The following is a 19,406-nucleotide window of genomic DNA, read 5'->3' on the forward strand; positions in this document are numbered from 1 at the left end:
ATCCTGTGATCATGCTAAGACACAGAGAGAAATAGATTGAAGGGGCTGGAGAGACAGCTTAGCTGTTAAGAGTACTGGATGATCCTCCATAAGACCCTTGTTCAATTCCCAGCACCTACATGGTGTCTTATACCTGTATGTAACTCCAGTTCCAGGGGATAAAAATGCACTCTTCTACCCCCCCCCCCCCCCGCATGGCATACATGTGGTGTACATGTATATGTGTAGGCAATACATCCATGCACATGTGCTAAAATAAAAATAAAATGATTTTTTTTTAGAAGAAATAGGTCTCTGCTCAACAAACCCACTCTTTCCCTGGACTTTGTCCTCAGTTCATCAAGATGACATTGAATCCCTGTTCTCTGCCTTGATTCTGTGCCCATACGGCCCCTATAAACACAACATCAGAGTGTTTGCAGAGTGAACTTTGCTACAAGGCAGTAAGTCACACCACCAAAGCAGCTGTCATCAGCCTAGTATTTCTGGACTTGGATGTGTCCAACTTTCCAAAGAATGTATAAACTAATTGTTATTAATTTTATTCCTTTAAAAGATTAGAACATGTTTTGCCAAAATTGCACCTAATTTAGACTTTTTATTCCCATCCTGGTTCGCAAGGAGCTGGGTGTGGGCTGAGCTCGTATGACAAAGATTGCAAATCAAAATGGATTCCTCACAGATTTCTAGGCTTCAGAAAAAGGCTGCGTCCAAAAATGGATGAGGAAGTCCTTGAACACTTCATGGAGGCCAATGGCAGGATTATGCAAAGATAGCAACAGGCAGTTCATAACCTTTTTGAAATTTTTCAAGTGTGAGGGTGAACTCCTCCAAGTTAATAAAACACAGAAATAGAGACATAACAAAACTCTTTTTTGGCAACAAGAATGATAACACTGGGATATTCTAAAAATTTGCTAGATAAGCAACCCACGATCAAAGGTGAAATAAATCAGAGAAATTGGAGGGTTGATTTATTTAAATATGAGCCTCTACCTCAGGGAAAAATGATGCCTGCAGGAAAAGATGAAATTCTGAGTATGGTTGCCAAGACATCCCTCAAAGAAAGATTGCATCTGCCGGAAAACCAAGGTACAGGACTAGACACAGGAGATGGCCAGTCCCCAGGACACTTGTCACAAAGCACCCCTTTGTCCCTTGTACATAAGGGAGAGGTTATTTCTGAGGTGATTGGAAGAACCAACTTCACTTGGACAAACTGTAGCAAGTAGAAATCTACTGAACAGAGTTTTGGGGATGACAGTGGCTGATGTGGCTCTCGGTGTAGTTGAGACAAGGTGCAGACTGTGTGAGTTGACAGTCAGGTGGCCTTGGACAAATGAAGAGATTTAAATCACAGCCTCAAATACAACCTTGGAAAGAGAAGTTATTGATTTATTTATGTATTGAATAAACCATAGTCCTTGGGTTGAGTTTCAGTCACCTAGTGCCGTGTAACGAATTTCCCCAGAACTTGGTGGTTTATCTGTCCATTCAAGGCTCATGGAGCGCTGCCAAAGAGAGATGGGAAGGATGTAAGAGCTGGTGGCTGGGGAGGAGAGCTGTGGGTGCTGTCTTCTGGACATGACATGGCCATGCCGCTCACGAACTCCCAGCAGCTGTGCTTACCTGAACAAGATGAGGCCAGTCAAAACCAGCAGGTGTGGGGAAGAGGCCCCAAAGACCCCGCCTGCACAGAGGGGCTACTGGCAATTGATGGGTGGTGGAGGGACACTCCCATGCCAGCAGTGTATTGTCCAGGCCCCATATCTGTGAGCACAATGGGAGAACAAATTGGACACCATGTTATCCATAACACCAGCAGCAAAGAGGACACCGAGTTGGAAGACAGGACTGGGAGCGTTAGGGGAGGATCAGTGAGATGACAGAATGGAAGGCCATTGCATAAATGTATGAAATTTTCAAAGAATGAATCAAATACTATTTTTAAAACTCAATGGTTTAAAACATGATTGTATTGTTTCTCCAATTTTAGATTCCACCAAGTAACTTTCTTTTCCATGTGGTGTCAGCTGGGGCCATTTGGCTGCATTCGGGAGGTAGCTGAGGTGAATTGAGGTGAGGAAAGCTGTGTCCATCCATGTCAGTTAGGGTTTTTCCTTCAAGCAGTTGGCTTCCTCGCACCATGAAGGTCGGAAGGAATTCTACTTTCTTCTATGGTAAGAACTTTTGAAAGGGAATAAAACAGGAACTGCCAAATCTCGTATGCTCCTGACCGAAGACACAGACCAACCCAGGCTCAAAGGGGAGAGGAACCAACAGGGCAGCGTTTCATGTCGCGGGGAAGCGAACTGGAACAGCTCTCTGCAGATTCTAGCACAGTCCCGGAAATGGACCTGAGAGCAGTGGCCTTAAGAGTGACGGCATGCTAGGCAGGGGGTGAGGGTTTGTACCGACTCTTAGTGTATCAGGGTCTGGGCAATGGACTTCTGGGAGTGTCTGGGAGGGAGTTTCTAGGGTTTGTTGAAATGCAGGTGGCACCATTCCCTAGGGTAAGGTCCTAGACTGAATAAAAAGGAGAAAAAGACAGCATTCATCTCTTTGCTACCTGACCATGGATGCAGTGTGACCATCTGTTTCCCTACCCAACTATGGATGCAGTGTGACCAGCTGTTTTCCTACCCAACCATGGACACAGTGTGACCAGCTGGTTCACTATTCGACTATGGATAGGGTATGACCAGCTGGTTCAGGCTCCCATTACCATGACTTCTCTGCCGGGGTGAACCGTACCCTGAAACTGTAAGTCATAGGAGCCCTTCCTTCCTTTAGTTGCTATTTAATGTCAGTATTTGGTCACAGTTCTCTGGGACAGTCCTTCCTGAGGGTGAAGGTGACATGGAATGGCTGTGAAAGCAGAGTCAGGTTGGCAACAAATTTCAATTTGCATTTCAGAAATACGACAATAGAAAGTTTATCCTGAGGAGTTCCAAGAAAACTCCCAGAGACTCCAAGAAAAAAGGAATAGGAAAAATCCTGTTAATACACACCAGACTTCCCCATAGCTTTCTGAAAGCCAAGATGTAGGTCAAGACTTGTCTTTCTGTACATTTATGTCTCTGATGATTTCAGAAGCTATGACTCAAAAAACAGCAGGAAGATGAGTAGCCCATCACAATAGGACCAGAAAAGCAGAGTTGATTGCCTGGTTCTACCCTGGTTGTAAATGACTTCTTCACTGGAGCCCCTAGTTCCCATCTAGGGATATAGAAGTAACTTCCTAAGATGTTCTTGCAAATGTGACCACCCCAAAGACTTTTGATGTGTTGGAAGTGCTGTTGGCATTTAACAGAGAGAGATCAGGGATGCTGCCTATCCAAGCACATCACACTCTTAGAGTGGTTCTAGAAGATGTTGGTGACATTCCAGCAGGAAACACTGAGACGATAGGGATGATATGGAGTGCTGGGGGGAGGAGGGGGCGGGGGAGCAGTGACAGTCAAAAGACACACGAAGTCCCATATTCCATCATAGGTTGCTGCCTTCTGGTAGGACCAGAGGCAGATATAAGGTTAGGTTGTATTATTTAAGATGCCTACAGAAAACATGTTTCAGATACACACAGTATCTTTGGAAATAGGCATTTTTCCCATTAATATAATAGACCTTCTGAAATGTAAAATGGGAAATCAAGAAAAGTAATTATGAGCAGAAATAAGTTTAAAATTGAAAGTGAGGTAAGAGTGCAGACCGTGGGGGGTGGGGTGGGGGAACCGTATCCCAGACCTCTGGAAACCTTACATATGAAATGATGTAAGGGGATTGGCTTATCTGAATCAATGGAAATCATGACATCCTGATATTGTTTCTTCAAATGTGTTCAGCTTTGATGTGAAGATCTCTTCCTGGTCCTCACGCAGGGAGCTCTGTTTTATTCTTCCCTATTTCAAACCATTTTCCACCACAGGCAGTTCAGCCACCTGGGCATCATCTGTCCACCCCAGTGGATAGCTGAGTCCACCTCACCCTCCTTCACCTTCCCCGGGCAGAACGAGCCAGCGCAGTCCAGGCTTTCTCTGTTAGTGCTTCACTTAGGAAGTGAGCTTGAGTTTGAGATTCCTGGCTGGTTTGGTTGGAAATCTAGCTCTCTTGACTTTGGTCTCTCTTGGCTGCTCTCTTTTCCCATCCTTTGCTTCATATGAACCCTTCCATGTGAAGGTTGTCCTTGCCCATCTTGAGGCTTGGCACTATCCACAGAGTGTGCTCTGTGGTCAGCAGATGGGAATCATTGCATAGAAGCCACCAAATAAAAGGGCCTCTCAACCGCTCTCATGATGCTCAGATTAATTTGGGACATTTGTGTAGGGCAGCTGTGTGTGCATGTGCGGGCCAGGGGACAGCCTCGGGTGACACTCTTCAGGTGCCGTTCACCTTGTTTGTTGACATGGGATTTCTCAGTGTGACCCGGGACTCACACATTCTGCTAAGCAGGATGGCCCCGAGTCTCCAGAATTCCCGTCTCTGCACTCAATGCTGGAATTGCAAGTGCCCAGCAGCACGCTCAGCCTTTTACATGGGCTGCAAAGATGGCAGGACCTAGGGCCTCGCGCATGCGTGGCAAGCACTTCACCAGCTGAGCGGTTTCCCCAGGCCCTGAACGTCAGGTTTTTAGAAGCTTCTGAACTATTTCCATGGGTAATATAAGATTTTGTATACACAGCAATAGAACAGGGTGCAATAGAACTGTGTTTGCTTTTACTTGAGTGTGTTTTCAGAAACTGTGGACACGAGTCCAGTTCATGTTACCGAGAGATGGGGAGGAGGCAGCTGAGGCGGGGTGGATATTCATTACCCACAGTGAATTACCTGTGGCATGTCTGAGATACCACTTTAGTTCCTCTTCTACAAACCATTTATCTGGACTCCTTCCCTCCATGGTCGGCTGATGTGTGCTCAGGGAATCCAAACCCGTGCGAGCATGCTCTCTTTGATGGTTCAGAAGGCATCTGAGACCACGCAGAGCCCCAGGGTCGTGATTATGAACAACAATGATCGTACTTGAGGGTTACAGATGTGCTGGATACTAGAGGGTTGTGGTTAATAGAATGTTCAACAACAAAGACTTTATTGTACAGCTGGAGGGAGGAAAAGCTCCCAACAGCAAAATTCAGACCCTTGGAAAGTCAGCCTCTGGAGCGAAACACACCAAGTTAGGCTTTTCCTTTATATAAAAAAATCTTTTTGTTCACCAAAATTAAATGGTCAGAGTTTTTTTTTTTTTTTAAGTTCCCTGTGGGAAACATTTTGCATCAAAGGAGAAAGATCAAATGGAACAGCAACAAGCCAGGGACTCCATATGCAAACTCTTTTTCCACAGTGTGGTTAAGCTGTTAGCGAAATCTGATTAACTCGGGTCACCAGGGGACCATTTAGTGGCTTTGAAAAAATTTCATTGTACTGATTTAGGTCCCTGGGATCTCCTGCTATATGTGGAACTTCAGATCTGACTGTTTGGTGGCAAATTTAAATGCAGCTGCGGAAGTCCCTCAGCCCTCCGCTGAGTGCATTGGTGTAGCACCAAATGTTGAGCTTAGACTTGAGAAACCAGATATGAACCAGAAATTACACCAGGCTCAGAAGCTCATCAAAGCCCCAGAAAGTCCCATGGCAGTAATGCTAACTATTCTAAGACAGCTGAGCTCCGTGTGCTGTGTATATTATGTAGTATATGTTTTCATTGTATTCCAAAGGCTGGCAAGAGGGCTCACTGGGTTAAGACACTTGCTGCTAAGTCTCTCAGCCTGAGTTTAATTTTTGGAACTCACGTGGTAGAAAAAGAAATTAGTCCCTCAGGCTGTCCTCTGACCTCTATACATGTGCCAGAACATGTACATGTCCAATTACAGCCCCATGCACAAACACATAAACACATACCACAATAAATCAGTAATAAATACATGTAGCTTAAAATATTTTCCAAAAGAAAATTTGTTTTAAATGTGTTTTAATTAGCATATTAATTATGTTTTGGTACAATGTATCATCTCAATACATATATATATATATATTGCATAATAAGAAGATCAGGGTAACTTAATGTATATATACACATATATGCACATATATATGTATATGAGACATATATCATTCCTTTATGCTGAGAATATTCCAAATCCTCTCTGTTCACTTCTGAGGACTCAGGCTTAGTGGAGAGGGCTGTATTCCAGACCCAGGCTCAGGAATTTAGCTCATTTTAAGGTAGATCGGCTCCCAAGCATTTTACAGAAGGCTCTAGATTGTATTTCTGGCCACTGGTTGCTGTGTATACGTTCCACTCCCCTGGCCCCCAGATCTGTTTTTTTTTTAATCCTTCTGCCCTTAACCTATAGGGGAAGTATTAATATGACTGAAGAGTACACGGCTATTTCTGCTCTCATCACCAACATTTCCAAGGTTCTTGGAACTTAGAACTGGGTAGGAGGGCTTAGAACATAATATTCCACATCTGAAAATGCTTCCAGGACCTCATCCATTTAGAGACGGGTCAGCTGTGCACATGGCAGCACTCATGGATGACTGCAGGGTCTTCCACCAATGTTCTCATCCTCTCTGCTAGTGACCGTAAAGGATGCCCATCCCCGCCAGCCATCTAATGCACAGAAGGGCCCAGAGGAAGTGGGGTAAGTGGGCCCATGTTCCTATGGAAAGGTGTGAGAGTGATATCCTTTCTATGTGGTGTGTGTGTGTGTGTGTGTGTGTGTGTGTGTGTGTGTGTGTGTGTGTGCATGGTGCATGTATACATGTGTACATATACATGTGGAGGCAGAGGTTGACCTCAAGTGTCATTCCTCAGGAGCTGATCACCTTGTTTTTTGGAGCCAGGGTCTCATACTGGGACCTGGGGCTCACCAACTAGGTAGGTGCTGGGGATCCTGCTCAGGTCCTCATGGCAAGTGTTTTGCTGACTGAGCTATGTCCCCAACCCCAAGTCCTTTGCATTTTCCAAATATAATACCATCAACAGTAGATTGCCCTGTTGTCTTTGGTCTCTTTGCTTCATGAAAATGGCCTACTTGGCAAGACGGAGCCCACAGATGGCACAGGTATCAGGACCAAGAACTTGTCCTAGACAGGTCAGAGTCCAGGGGAGAATCTACCTCTGTGATTCTGCTAAATGAATGTAGTATTAAACTGCCTCCTAAGTGTTTATCTTTATATCCATAGACTAGTGCGTTTCTCAACCTCCATCAAGAAGACTCTTTTTGTCATGGATGGCAATTAATCCTGAAATCACAACTAGTCAAGACGCAGAGAACAGGTGACTGAGGGTGTTCAGCCCTACACGGGACGTCAGTATCACAACCTTCCGTCTCCCGGGCTCGGGGACCATTACAGAAGATGAGGAAGAAAGACTGTAAGAGCCAGGGCGGAAGCTAGTGGTAAGGGAACTGTTTTCCTGACACCACAAGGCAGCGGAACAGATGAACTCACAGCCATTGGGAAAGTGTGCACAAAGCCTGTCCAAGTCACACCAGACAAGATCCCTGCATGGATGCCCCCATCCATGTAAGCGTAAAGTCCCACCCCTAGTGAGGAATTATTGGTAACGGATACATGCTGGTAACAGAGAGTTGCCTTTCTTTAAGGGTGTACTTCCTGACAGGTCTGACACACTTCAGCGGATGGCCACACACCTACGGTACATATTGTTACATAGGCAACAATAATTGGACTTGATCGGGCTTGTTTTGTTTTTTAATGAGAACACAAAATTTGGTAGATATGGAATTGGGGGTAGATCTGGGAGGGGCTTGGGAATGGGGTGGACATGCTCAAAATACAATATATGAAATACTAAAACTAGCGAAATATATTAAAACAACAACAAAATACAACAACAATGCCATTGTCTCAGCTCCTGGGAAGCTCCCAGGACAATATGTCTTTCAAATCTGTGTCTGTTCCGAGAGAGAATTAAGGCTGTGCATAAGAGAAGCAGTATGGGAAACGCTGGAGACACATGAAAAGATGAAGGGCTGGCTTTGACTGCACTTTGAAGTGACCCCTCCCCCGGGCCCCACATTCACTAGGGCTCTTTTGGGTGCTGGGCATTTCCCTGGGATCTGGACTGTGTTTTCATTCCACAGAACCACAGACATTGGTGTCCTAAAGACACTGCAGCTTAAGCCAGGGCACACACGAGTCCCTCTCGGGCCTCTGGAAAAGAGCCACAGCTTTGTCCCCCTGGGCAGTCACAGCCAGTCCTAGACATAATGGGTTATATGTCACTGATTATAAACAAGAAGACAATGGAGTTTGTTTTCCACCCTGAGAATTGGAGCTTCGCTCCCTGTCAGCGCTGAATGCATTTTCAGCTGTAATAGAAACCAGTGCTAAGCGCCCCGGGCTTTGTCATGTGCTCAGAAGAGCAGAAGGAAATGAAAGGGCCAATCCAAGCTTTAGAAAACGGAGCACCTACTATGTGTGAATCGTCTGATGCACATGCTCTCTAGGTGGCAGAACCCTCTACCACTCACCATGATTCCCTTTAGCTTTTCTCAACTTCGCCAACCAAATACTCGGCCAGAAGCCAGTGAAGAAGGGAAGGGGACACGTTGACTCATGGGTCCTGGCTACAGTCAGTATGTGTTGTGCACACATCTCCTTTATGATGGAGAAAGCATGGTGAGGGGCAGCTCATGGCTTCGGCAGTTCAAACATTTGGCTGCTTGCTCACATCTCAGCAGACCAGGAGGAGAGCTCAGGCTGACTCCTGAGCTGCCCTGTAAGCCCTAAGGACCCCACCCCCCACCCCCAGAGCTCCGCTTCATGTGGCTAGAGGGTACTGCCTAAGTATCCACAGCCTCTAGGAACAGCGCCACCAGCTGATGAAACAGTGTTCCAACACATGAACCTGTTTGGGACATTTTATATTTGAACCATAAAATTTTTGTTTAAAGACCAGAAAACCAAAGAAGACTCATGAGCTGAGCCTCCCAGTGAAGGAGGATCGACGCTAGGACATCCCACCGCATCCCTCTGGCTCCAAAGCCCAATAAGCATCAGTTACTTCACTCTGCATCCACACGGGCTAATTTTCTTCTCGAGTAGTCATTAGAGGGATGGGAGGTAGCCCTTGCCCCACCCAGCTTTTACTTTCCAATGTAATTCCATCTGAATTGTCCCAAGACTAAGCTATGACTAAGACTATGACTATCAGCGTTTCTCATTGCTGAGTTCTTTCTTATGTCTGACTCCAATATTTCTTGCTGTGCCTTGAAGTCTTCTCTCTTTCTAGGCATTTGGTGGGTAGTTTTTATATAAAACACATCATGGTCCTTATAGTTTCTGAGTTTAAACATCATTACCCCTCCATGTAAACTGGAGGAGAGGGGTCCTCATTGATCCTTACAACTGAAAAGCTAGGGAAAAAATAGGTCTTATCTGCTGGGTGTTAGTGTGGGTTTTTATTTGTTTGTGTCTTTCTGACTTTTTTGTTGAGACAGGCTCTCATGTTGTGTAGATTAGCCTTAACCTTGCTGTATAGCCAAGGATAACTTTGAACTTATCCTGCTTCTGTCCTCAATTTTAATTTTTTCTTCATTTTCTCAACTAAAATTCAACTTGAGCTTTATCGTCAGTATTCAAAAACCCTTCCTACCCGCCTACTCCATCCATGCCCAAATCCTCAATATCTTTGAATTAAACATAGGTAAAGAAACAGACATTGGGAAAGAGGGGACTTCTATGTGACGTGAAAATGCAAACATCCAGGTGTGGTGTTGACTTATGTTTATTATCCCAGCCTTTGGGAGGCCTAGGCAGGAAGGAGGCTTTCCGAGAGTTTGAGGACAGCCTGTTGTTGTGGGATGTTCTGTAGGTCCTGTGGGAGCCCATTCTCAGGTTCTTTGTGGCGTTACCCAGCAGGTCCGTATAGAGGATGATTAGGACCATGGGCCTGAGTGCAGGTGTTTGAGATGGTCTGCACTTGGCTGTGCTGGGGGATGGTCTGTATGTCAAGTTGCTCTGATTGGTTAATAAATAAAACCTGATCGGCCGTGGCTAGGCAGGAAAGATAGGTGGGACTAACAGAGAGGAGATATAAAAGGACAGAAAGGCAGAAGGAGACGCTGCAGCCGCCGCAATGACCAGAGAGGCTGCAGCCGCCGCCATGACCAGCAGCATGTGAAGACGCTGATAAGCCTAACCAGCCACGTGGCGAGGTATAGATTTGTAGAAATGGATTACTTTAAGGAATAGATTTATGGAAATGGATCAATTTAAGATAAAAGCACAGTTAGCAAGATAAGGACAGTTAGCAGGAAGCCTGCTACGGCCATACAGTTTGAAAGCAATATAAGTGTCTGTGTTTACTTGGTTGGGTCTGAGCGGCTGTGGGACTGGCGGGTGACAGAGATTTGTCCTGACTGTGGGCAAGGCGAAAAAATCAAGCTACAGCCTGTGCTACATAGTAAGTTCTAACCTGAGCTATAAGATGCCTCAAAAAAGAAAATCCCCACAAAATAACCAACCACTTCATCAAACTTCTTTTCTAAACAACAAAAAAAATTGCATTTGAGTCCAGGAGCGCTACAGAGGCCTCCTCTCCTACACGGCACCTCATTTACTATTAGCCACACCTGGCTGAGCCTGTGCGTGCGCAGCTGGATCCTCCCCTGTAGAAGGAAGATTGGAGCAGGGTCTCTCTCCATCTGGTCCAGCTCATCTGGGAATAAGAGCAGAACATGGAGAGGCTGTCCACTGTGAACAGGGTTCAGAGGGAGAGCTGGGCAGCGTGGTTGGTGGCTGGTCACAGAGTGCAGAGGCTACAAAGGCTCTGTAAGGAAGCCAAGGTAATCATGGCACGTTCCAGGCTTAGCTCTGAGGAAGCCACAGAGGACACCAGGGCACCAGGAAGCTGCAGGAGCCGGTAAACTTCCTGATGTTGGCACCTGGTTCTTTACACGCAACGTGGGCTGGGTCCTCCTGCTCTGGGACATCTCCCTGAGCCATCACATCCTAGGGGTTTAGCCTTACCCTGAAGGTGAAGATGCTCCTGTCTTGTTTTCTGTACCGTCTGAATTGCTCTGACCATTGCTGAGTGTGTCATTTAGTACTGCAATTAGGGAGTGTTGGTTTAAATAGAAATGGCACTTGTAGATGCATGTGTTTGAATGCTTGGCCCACAGGAAGTGGCATTATTAGGAGGTGTGGCCTTGTTGGAGGAAGTGTGCCACTGTGGAGGTGGGCTTTGAGGTCTCCTATGCTCAAACTACACCCTGCATGGCACACAGTCTCCTTCTGCTGTCTGTGGGTCAAGATGTAGAACTCTCAGCTCCTTCTCCAGCACCACGTGTGCCGGCACACCACCATGTCTCACGATGATGATAATGGACTAAACTTCTGAACTGTAAGCCATCCCCAATTAAATGCTTTTCTTTATAAGAGTTGCCAGGGTCATGGTGTCTCCTCACAGCAGTAAAAAATCTAACTAGGACATTGGGCTTTCTGCTTTCTCTACTGCAGAAACACTTCTGCTTTGCTCTGCACCCTAGTCACTGATGTGACTGTTACGATTTCTCCCACACCAGAGAACGTGAATCCTCCATGGAGCCATCCACGCCCTTATTCCACCCTTGTCTGGATCCACACTGTCACTCCATGGAGTTCTGCTCTCAAATTTCACTTCAGTTTTCCCACCGCCATGGGGAGCATCCTGTCCCAGTCCTGAGGCCTACCCTGTATTGTCCATACTTAGCCACACCTCAGCTCTCAATCTCCCAGAGCTTCCTCAGTGGCTTCCAGATGAAAACAAGACTTGGGCTTCCCCACCTCATCTGCTCTACCCCACATCCTCCTTCTTCCTCTGCAAGCTGAGATTCGAATCCTGGGTCCTTGAACAAGTGTGTGTTGGGTCCTCGGGGTTCGGAGCAGCATCTGAGTCTCTGCCACACTCAGGGTTGACTTCTCATCTCTCATCACCCTTGGCATGACACACACATGCTTATAGAAATGTGTCCCCCAGCACTGGTCTGTGGGCACATGCACTGTCCTCCCTCGGGCCTTCTGAAGTAGCTGCTATTATCAATTCTAACTTACACATGAGAAAATAAAGATGCAAAGACATTAAGAAGAGGTCCAGGGGCTGCGGAAATAGTTCATCTTGTAAGGTGCTTCCCTTGTAAACATGAAGACCTAAGTTTGATCCCAGAACCCGGATAAAAAGTCAGCATTGTGTCTTGGCTATGCTCGATAATCTCAGTGCTTGTTGTGGGGTACAGTGACAGGCAATTCCTGGGGATCAATGACCAGCCAACCTAACCTAAGCCAGTGAAAGATGCCTTCTCAAAAAGCAAGGTTCACTGTGCCTGGGGAACAACACTTGAGGCTGTCCCTTTGGCCTCTTACACATATGCAGTCATGTCACACACACACACACACACACACACACACACACACACACACACACACACGGAGGGGGCTAAGGGAGATGGAGATAGAGAGGGATGGAGACAGAAAGAGGTGGAGACAGAGAGAAAGAAAGAGAGAGGCCCCAGGAAAGCCTTGCTATTCCCATGAATCTGAGGCATCTGTGTCCTTGACATGACTCTGCCCATGTCAATAATACACATTCACTCAGGACTTCATCTGCTCCCCACAGCAGAGCCTGGATTTGAACCCCTGCTGTGGAGGAACTCCAGGGCCCATAAGATTAATCTGATACTTTGCACATGACTTGCTTGCAGTGTACTGTCTGGTTCCAGAAGGGGCCCTTTACCTGTCCCACAAGATTCTTCCCCCCGACACACACTGTTCATCCTTCTTTATCTTACAACCCCTGGAAATCATAACCAAGAGAGCCATTGCTTCTCAGTGCCACCATGTTCTCCACCATCTGTGTCATGGAAGTGTTCTCTCTGGGACTGCACACGAGATTGGAAACTCCCCAGCCTAGAACATGCAGACATAATGTTACATTCAGTATTCTCTCATTGCTTCAAACTAATCCCTGGGTTAGTTTGCCCATTCCTAGGCAGATGACTCTGGGCTGTATGAGGAAGCTAGATGAGCATGAGCCGGCAAACAAGCCCATGAGCAATGCTCCTCCACGGTTCCTGCCTGCATGCTGTTGTTTTGAGTGTTTGGTCTGAATTCCTTCAGTAATCGATGCTGACCTGAATGTGTAAGTCATGTAAACCCTTTCTTCACACAAGTGACTTTTGGTCATGGTGTTTATCACAGCATGGTTTAGGACCAGTTCATGAAGGTGAGCACTAGCAAAGGCAGAGGGGTAGGCATTTGAAGGAAGACCTGTTTTTCCAGAGAAAAAATGCAAAAGAAAATGGCTCAGAGGCACAGAGATCATGATTTCCCCCATGAGTCTTTCATGTGCTTACTCTCTCCCTAACTTTGGCTTTTACAGGCAGAGTTCCTTAAAAAGTTAAAGATAAAGAAACAAGTGGTGTCACAACAGAAGGAAGCCATTGATGTGCGCCTTCCCGCCCTCCCTCAAATCACACAGCGGGAGTGTGATCTTTGGAGATTCCTGGTGCCTCTTCCCACTTTGGAAGTGCCAAGTGCAGACTGTGAGCACAAGGAGCGGACTCCTAGCTGCGGCTTGGCTGGAGTGAGTTTCTGAGCCTGACACCAAGTGACTTAGCTGTCTGCTATGGCTGGTTACTCTGCGTTTTGCACACGAAAACACCAAGTCACAGGGCTAGTGACATGACTCAGTGGGAAAAGCACCCCTCATGTAAGTGGATCCCCAACATACGTACAAACCATATGGGCTGCGGTGGCCACCTGTACCACCAGCACTCAGGAGAAGCAGCAGATCCCTAAGGCAAGCGGGCTGGCTAGACCAGCAGAAGCAGAGAGCTCTGGATCAGTGAGAGCGCTCACTTCCACAGATAAAATGGAAAGTAGCTGAGGAAGACACCAATGTCAACCTCTGGCCCCCACACACATCCATGCACTCACACACGTGTGAACACACAGACACACATGGACAAAACAAATGGATGAAAATTCATCAAATCAGAAATGAACTTGGACCATGTCCTGAGTCCCAATGAGAAGAGCAGAACCACGGACGACTTACTTATTTCTGACTCTGTGTACCGTCTGCCTCTGGAACACTGGAGCTGACACAGGCTTTAGGCACATGGAGGAGGTATGTGGCCTTGACCCCAGGGTCCCTTTTGGCCCTTCCCACCACCCTCCCCAGAGGGTGACAGGGGAAAGTGCAGGCTAAACAGCAACCCAAGCCTACCTGTCTGGACTCATGCCTACGCCCTGTGCTGGGTACCACACAGACAGTGATTTCCCTGAAACTCTGCCTCTGCAGAAGGCTCCAGGCTCCAGGAGTCTATCCCAAGCAATACATTGTTTTCAGTGTTTCAAAAGAGCTTTTTTAAAAGCCTGCCTCTTCTGTAATAAGACTGCAAATGCTCAAAGAACAGAGCTCTTTTCTCAGAGCTAGAGGTATTATTTCATTATTCAGAATTATTAATTCAATATTTCATGGGGCTATGAAACACTGCTTGAAGTGCTGATTGGTTCTTTCTAGCAAGTTGGGACTTTTAAAGTGTTGGATTGACCAACTGGGCCACTGTTAAGGTTTCCTCTTGTCTCGGTTTGTATCCTCTCCAATTCTCTGTTCAGTTGGGTCCCTGAGGACTCCAATCCATCTTCACCCTTAAGTAGGAACTCCTAAATTCTGTTCATTTCCCAAGCTTCGGTCCAGGTTCCCACTCCGGATGAGGGACCTGTGGGTAAGAAGCTCCAGATCTCTGCTTATCTTCTTCTGAACCCACACATGCAAGAGCAGAGAGAACTAGAGTCCTGTGGGCCAGAGGTCCTGGGTACGGGTCTTGATGAGGAACGTAGAATGAGGGGACTAGTTGTGGGGACGATCAGGAGCCCTCTTGCCCACAAGGCTTTCATCTGTGATTTGTCCATCTACCACAGCTGCAGAGTGGCAGCCATGTCACCAAAGAGAACACCATGACCGTCATGGCAGGACTGGGGCTCACTGTCTCAGCACACAAAGGCTCCACCAACTGAGCTGGAGTCCAGACGTTTGGTCCCTTAGGAGCCGGGCCTTTCAGCCCCAGGACCTGGTCAACCACTGCTGCCTTGTCAAGGTTTGAGGATGAAGAAGAATCACAAGCAAAGGTTAGAAGCTGCCCACTCAAGAAAAAGTCTTTGTTTATAGACAAAGGGAAAAAAAATCATCAAAGACAGACCAGAGGAATGTGGGTTCTGTGTGTGGTCAAAGCAAGGTTCTCACTGAATACAGCAGAGAAAGGGTTGTGCCTGCTTCTAAGGGGTCACAGCTCAGGACAAAGAGCCGAGCTTGTGCAGCTCAGCTTGGGGTGGGCACTTGGAAGAATCACTCGGGGGACCAGCACACTGTGGGCAGGGCTCCGCTCTCAGTGTGGCTCTGATGTGTGGTTGATGGCGCTTCCCTGCAAAGGCGTGCCTCACTGAACAACTGGTGAAAATTCCACCAGGGGGTAAGTGCAACACGGCTTCAGTCTGTGTTCTCGCTTATGTTTCGCCCAGGTTTTTCCTCCATGTATTCACTTCTCCTTACCTTCAAAAAGAACCTGGCAAACATGAGGAACTAAAGGTTATGACGTCTCCAACACAACTCCGGCACCTGAGGCTCAGAGATCATTGTGGAAGAGGGAGCAGAAAGGCTGTAAGAACCAGAGGATTCAGCGAATTTGCTGTGAGATTGTGTCTCCTGGTAATGGCAGGAGCTTCACCCATAAGGTCTCACCAACATGACTGCTGAAGCATGAGCTGAGCAAGGATGATGCCAATAGAGATGCCAAACGGGACAGGGAGAGCCACAACTTACACAAAGAACTGCCGGGAACTAAGGAACGTTGGGAGAGGGAGAAACAGTCTTCCCAGGGAAGAGCACACCAATCGATTACCCAATACCAGTCAATTCTAACAACATAGAAATACAAGTATCTTTAGACAGACTAAGCAGGTTGTGTTTATGCATTTAGAAATATATATTATATATAATATGTATTATATATAAACACACACATATATGTGTATATGTAACAGCAGTTCATTAAAAAAGAGACCATGAACTTGAAAGAGAACAAGAAGAGTCTATGTGATGGTTTGGAAAGGGAAGGGAGAGATGGTGTAATTATATTATAATCTCAAAAAAATTTTAAAAAAGTTTGTGGAAAGCGACACACAACTTAAAAAAATGTTGACCACAGAGAGATACTCTGACTTACTGGACATATTTAATCTTTTAGAAATGACAACTTTTTACTAAGCAGGGGGAGGTATGGGGGACATAGAGTGGAATAGTTTTCTAAGGGTGATTTATAAAGCAAGCCCTTTCTAGGGCTTAGGACTGTCTACCTTGGTTTGAGTTATTTCAGTATTTGAAAACTTGAATGAGCAAAGGCAGTTAATTTGTCAGCTTTTGGGTTGACCTCCGTGACACCGTGTCCTGTCCAGATGGTTTGGGTGAGATTTATCTGGGGTGACCCCTCGGTTGAGCTCACGCCTGCAATAGCACTTAGCCCCTCCTCAGGACTGCTCACAATGCTTGCCTTTGAGCCCAGAGATCCACACCATGCAGGCCTGTCTAATGTCTTCGAGGAAAATGCTGGAATCCCTCAGAGCAGATCGGAACTGGAAAGGGAGACGTCATTATCCCAGAACTGACTGTAAATTGTGCTGTTTAGTCTGTGAAGCAATTAGGTCTGGGGCATGTAACGTGATCCTTGGCAGCCTGGCCCTTGGAGGGCTGTTGCTTCTCTGCTAGGCACCAGCACCGGTTCAGGCCAGTCTCCTGCAGTGCACCCGAGGAAACCAGCTTTCTATCGTCTGCTCGGTTGTGTGTGCAAGAGGACATGGGCTGGATCTTCACGGACCTGAGTTCAAATCCCATCTTCCTTTCTTCTCTGCAGGACCAGCCACTTCACGTCCCATGAGCTGTGTTCAGCTCCCCTTATCCTCTTTGCCATGCAGGGCCTGACATGGGTACGTGATACATTTTCTAAAATCCATCCAGGTCTCCATTTGGTTGATAGTAGCCATGTGCATCATTTTTGAAAGATGCTGGCTGACCTAAGATCATTTCCATTACTGTTTCCATGGAATTTCAGCAGAACCTTGCATGTATGAAGTGGGTCTCCTGGCCTTCCAACACTACCTTGGCTTCTTCATACATACCACTAAGCTGCAGTTATCATTTTAGTTGTACATGTGTGTGTATGTATCCATGTGAGTGTGCATGTTCATGTGAACATGTGTGTGTGTGTGTGTGTGTGTGTGTGCATGCACTCACTTGCATGCACATGTTTAAGTATTCATGTTCATGTGGGTGTACAAGTGTGTTTGTGTGTGTGCACACTCACACAGTGTGCACACATCCACACGTATTTGCAGGCCAGAGATCAACTTTGAATGTCTTCTGAAATCACTCTCTACCTTGTTTTTTGAGACAGGGTCTCACTGACCCCAAAGCTCACCAACTCAGCTACAGAGACCTGACTGGGGACCTTCTCCTTCTCGTCTCTGGGACATGTATAAGCCCATGGCTGCTGTGTCTGTTATCGATGCAGTTGCTGGGACAGAACTCAGGCCCTCATGCTCTCATGGTGTCTTCTTCTCATTCATGTTGTTGTGACAAGTCACCCGGAGCAAAAGCAACACAGAGGAGGAAAGCTTTCGTTTGATTTATATTCCCAGTTACAGTCCATTATTTTAGGAACGTCAAGGCAGGGACTCAAGTAGCTAGTCACAGCGAATCTAGTCAAGAGCAGAGAAAGAATAAAAACATCCTTGCTCACTTGCTTCACATTTATACAGTTTAAGGCCCAGCCTAGGGAGTGGGCTGGGTCTTCCTACATCAATTAAAATCTCGGACACACATGCACCCAGGCCAATCTGGTCTAGATAATTCCTCACTAAGATTCTCTTCCCGGTGATTCTTAGTTGTGCCAAGTAGACAGTTGAAACTAACCAGCCTGTGTGACAAGTGTTTCGGCACCTGAACCACCTCCCCAGTTCCTTGTTTACATCTTATCTGTCATCCTCGGGATGTGATCATAGTGCCTTTGTTACCCTACACCTAACATTTAGCCAAGTGCCTGGCACCATGTGACCACTCAGAATATTTTGTACAGGATGATGAATGAAGACCAATCCATGCTCAGTAGGCTCTTTGCTCACCTGATAAAAGCTCAAGGTGACTGTCATCTTCCTGGGCATTATTCTCACTGGGCGTTCCAAGTGGTCTCATGTTTGATGTCTTTTAGCTGCGTTCCCACACTGTCAATAACCAGAGCCTTGGACTCCTCAGCTATGGACTTCTGCACCTGACTGATGTATAACCTTTCAGGCTGCGGTGTGGCTCAGCGGTAGAGCACTTGCCTGGCTTGCAGGAAGGAGGCCCTAGTTCAGTTCCCAGCACTGCAGAAACAAAGGAGAAAACTCGATGCTACTGTGGTTTAGGGTCTTCTGGGGCAGCAGAAATTTGGTGTTTGAGAGCAGTGTCAACAGGCTGCAGCCTTATTTAAAAGAGCAAAACAAAATCAAGGAGGGGCTGGGGGCGGGGGCGGGTCTCCAGGGATCCCGGGTGTGTTCAAACAGGAGAGGATCCTGTTCCAGTGAAAGATACAGTGTTAGGAATACTCTCGATATAGTGTGCATTGAGCCAAGTCTTGTTCCATGTGGGCTGCAGCAGACATTTGTTTTAAATTATTCCCTAATTTGCTTAAGTGTCTGTGGTGTCTTTGCTCTTAGTTTAGGGCCTGGAGAATGGAAAGAGGGGATCTCATTGTCCCCACCCAGGCTCCAGGGTAGAGACCCTCCCCAAGGCTCCCTCTCCTAGGCTCAGTAAGAGAGTGCTGTAGGATGGGAACCCGAGATCGCAGGGTGTGAGAAATGGAAGGACCACTGTGCTTTCCCTCCACTTTGCTGAGTCCCATCAGCAAACTTGCTGTTGAGTTAAATTGAGTTGTTTTGCTTTTGTGGCCATGCTAACATATACCTCATTAGCCTGTTTGTCTTCAAATCTACCCACTCTTCCAAAGAAGACAGAAATAGCCAGGGCTTAAAACCGTTCAGTCGTCTGTGTGAGAGACTCTGTCAGTGTTTTAGAAAATACTGGACACCTCTCTCTCTCTCTGGATCGTGAATGTGGGTGCATGTGAGGATGTGTGCATCCTGTGTGTACCTGTATGTGGAGGTGAGAAGTCACCCACAGGTGTCTTTCCTCAGGAACCATCTACTTTTTTGTTTTGGCTCATATTTTTTTTAACTGATTCTTTGGGAAGTTCACATCATGCAACCCCAGCCCGCTCACTTCCTAGTCCTTCCATATCTGCCCTCCACTTTTGTAGACCACCCCCAGAAAACCCCAAAACATTTCATTCCTCCATCTTTCCTGCCTC

This window comes from Peromyscus maniculatus, chromosome 21, assembly GCF_049852395.1.
Source record: "Peromyscus maniculatus bairdii isolate BWxNUB_F1_BW_parent chromosome 21, HU_Pman_BW_mat_3.1, whole genome shotgun sequence".
Taxonomy (NCBI): Eukaryota; Metazoa; Chordata; class Mammalia; order Rodentia; family Cricetidae; genus Peromyscus; species Peromyscus maniculatus.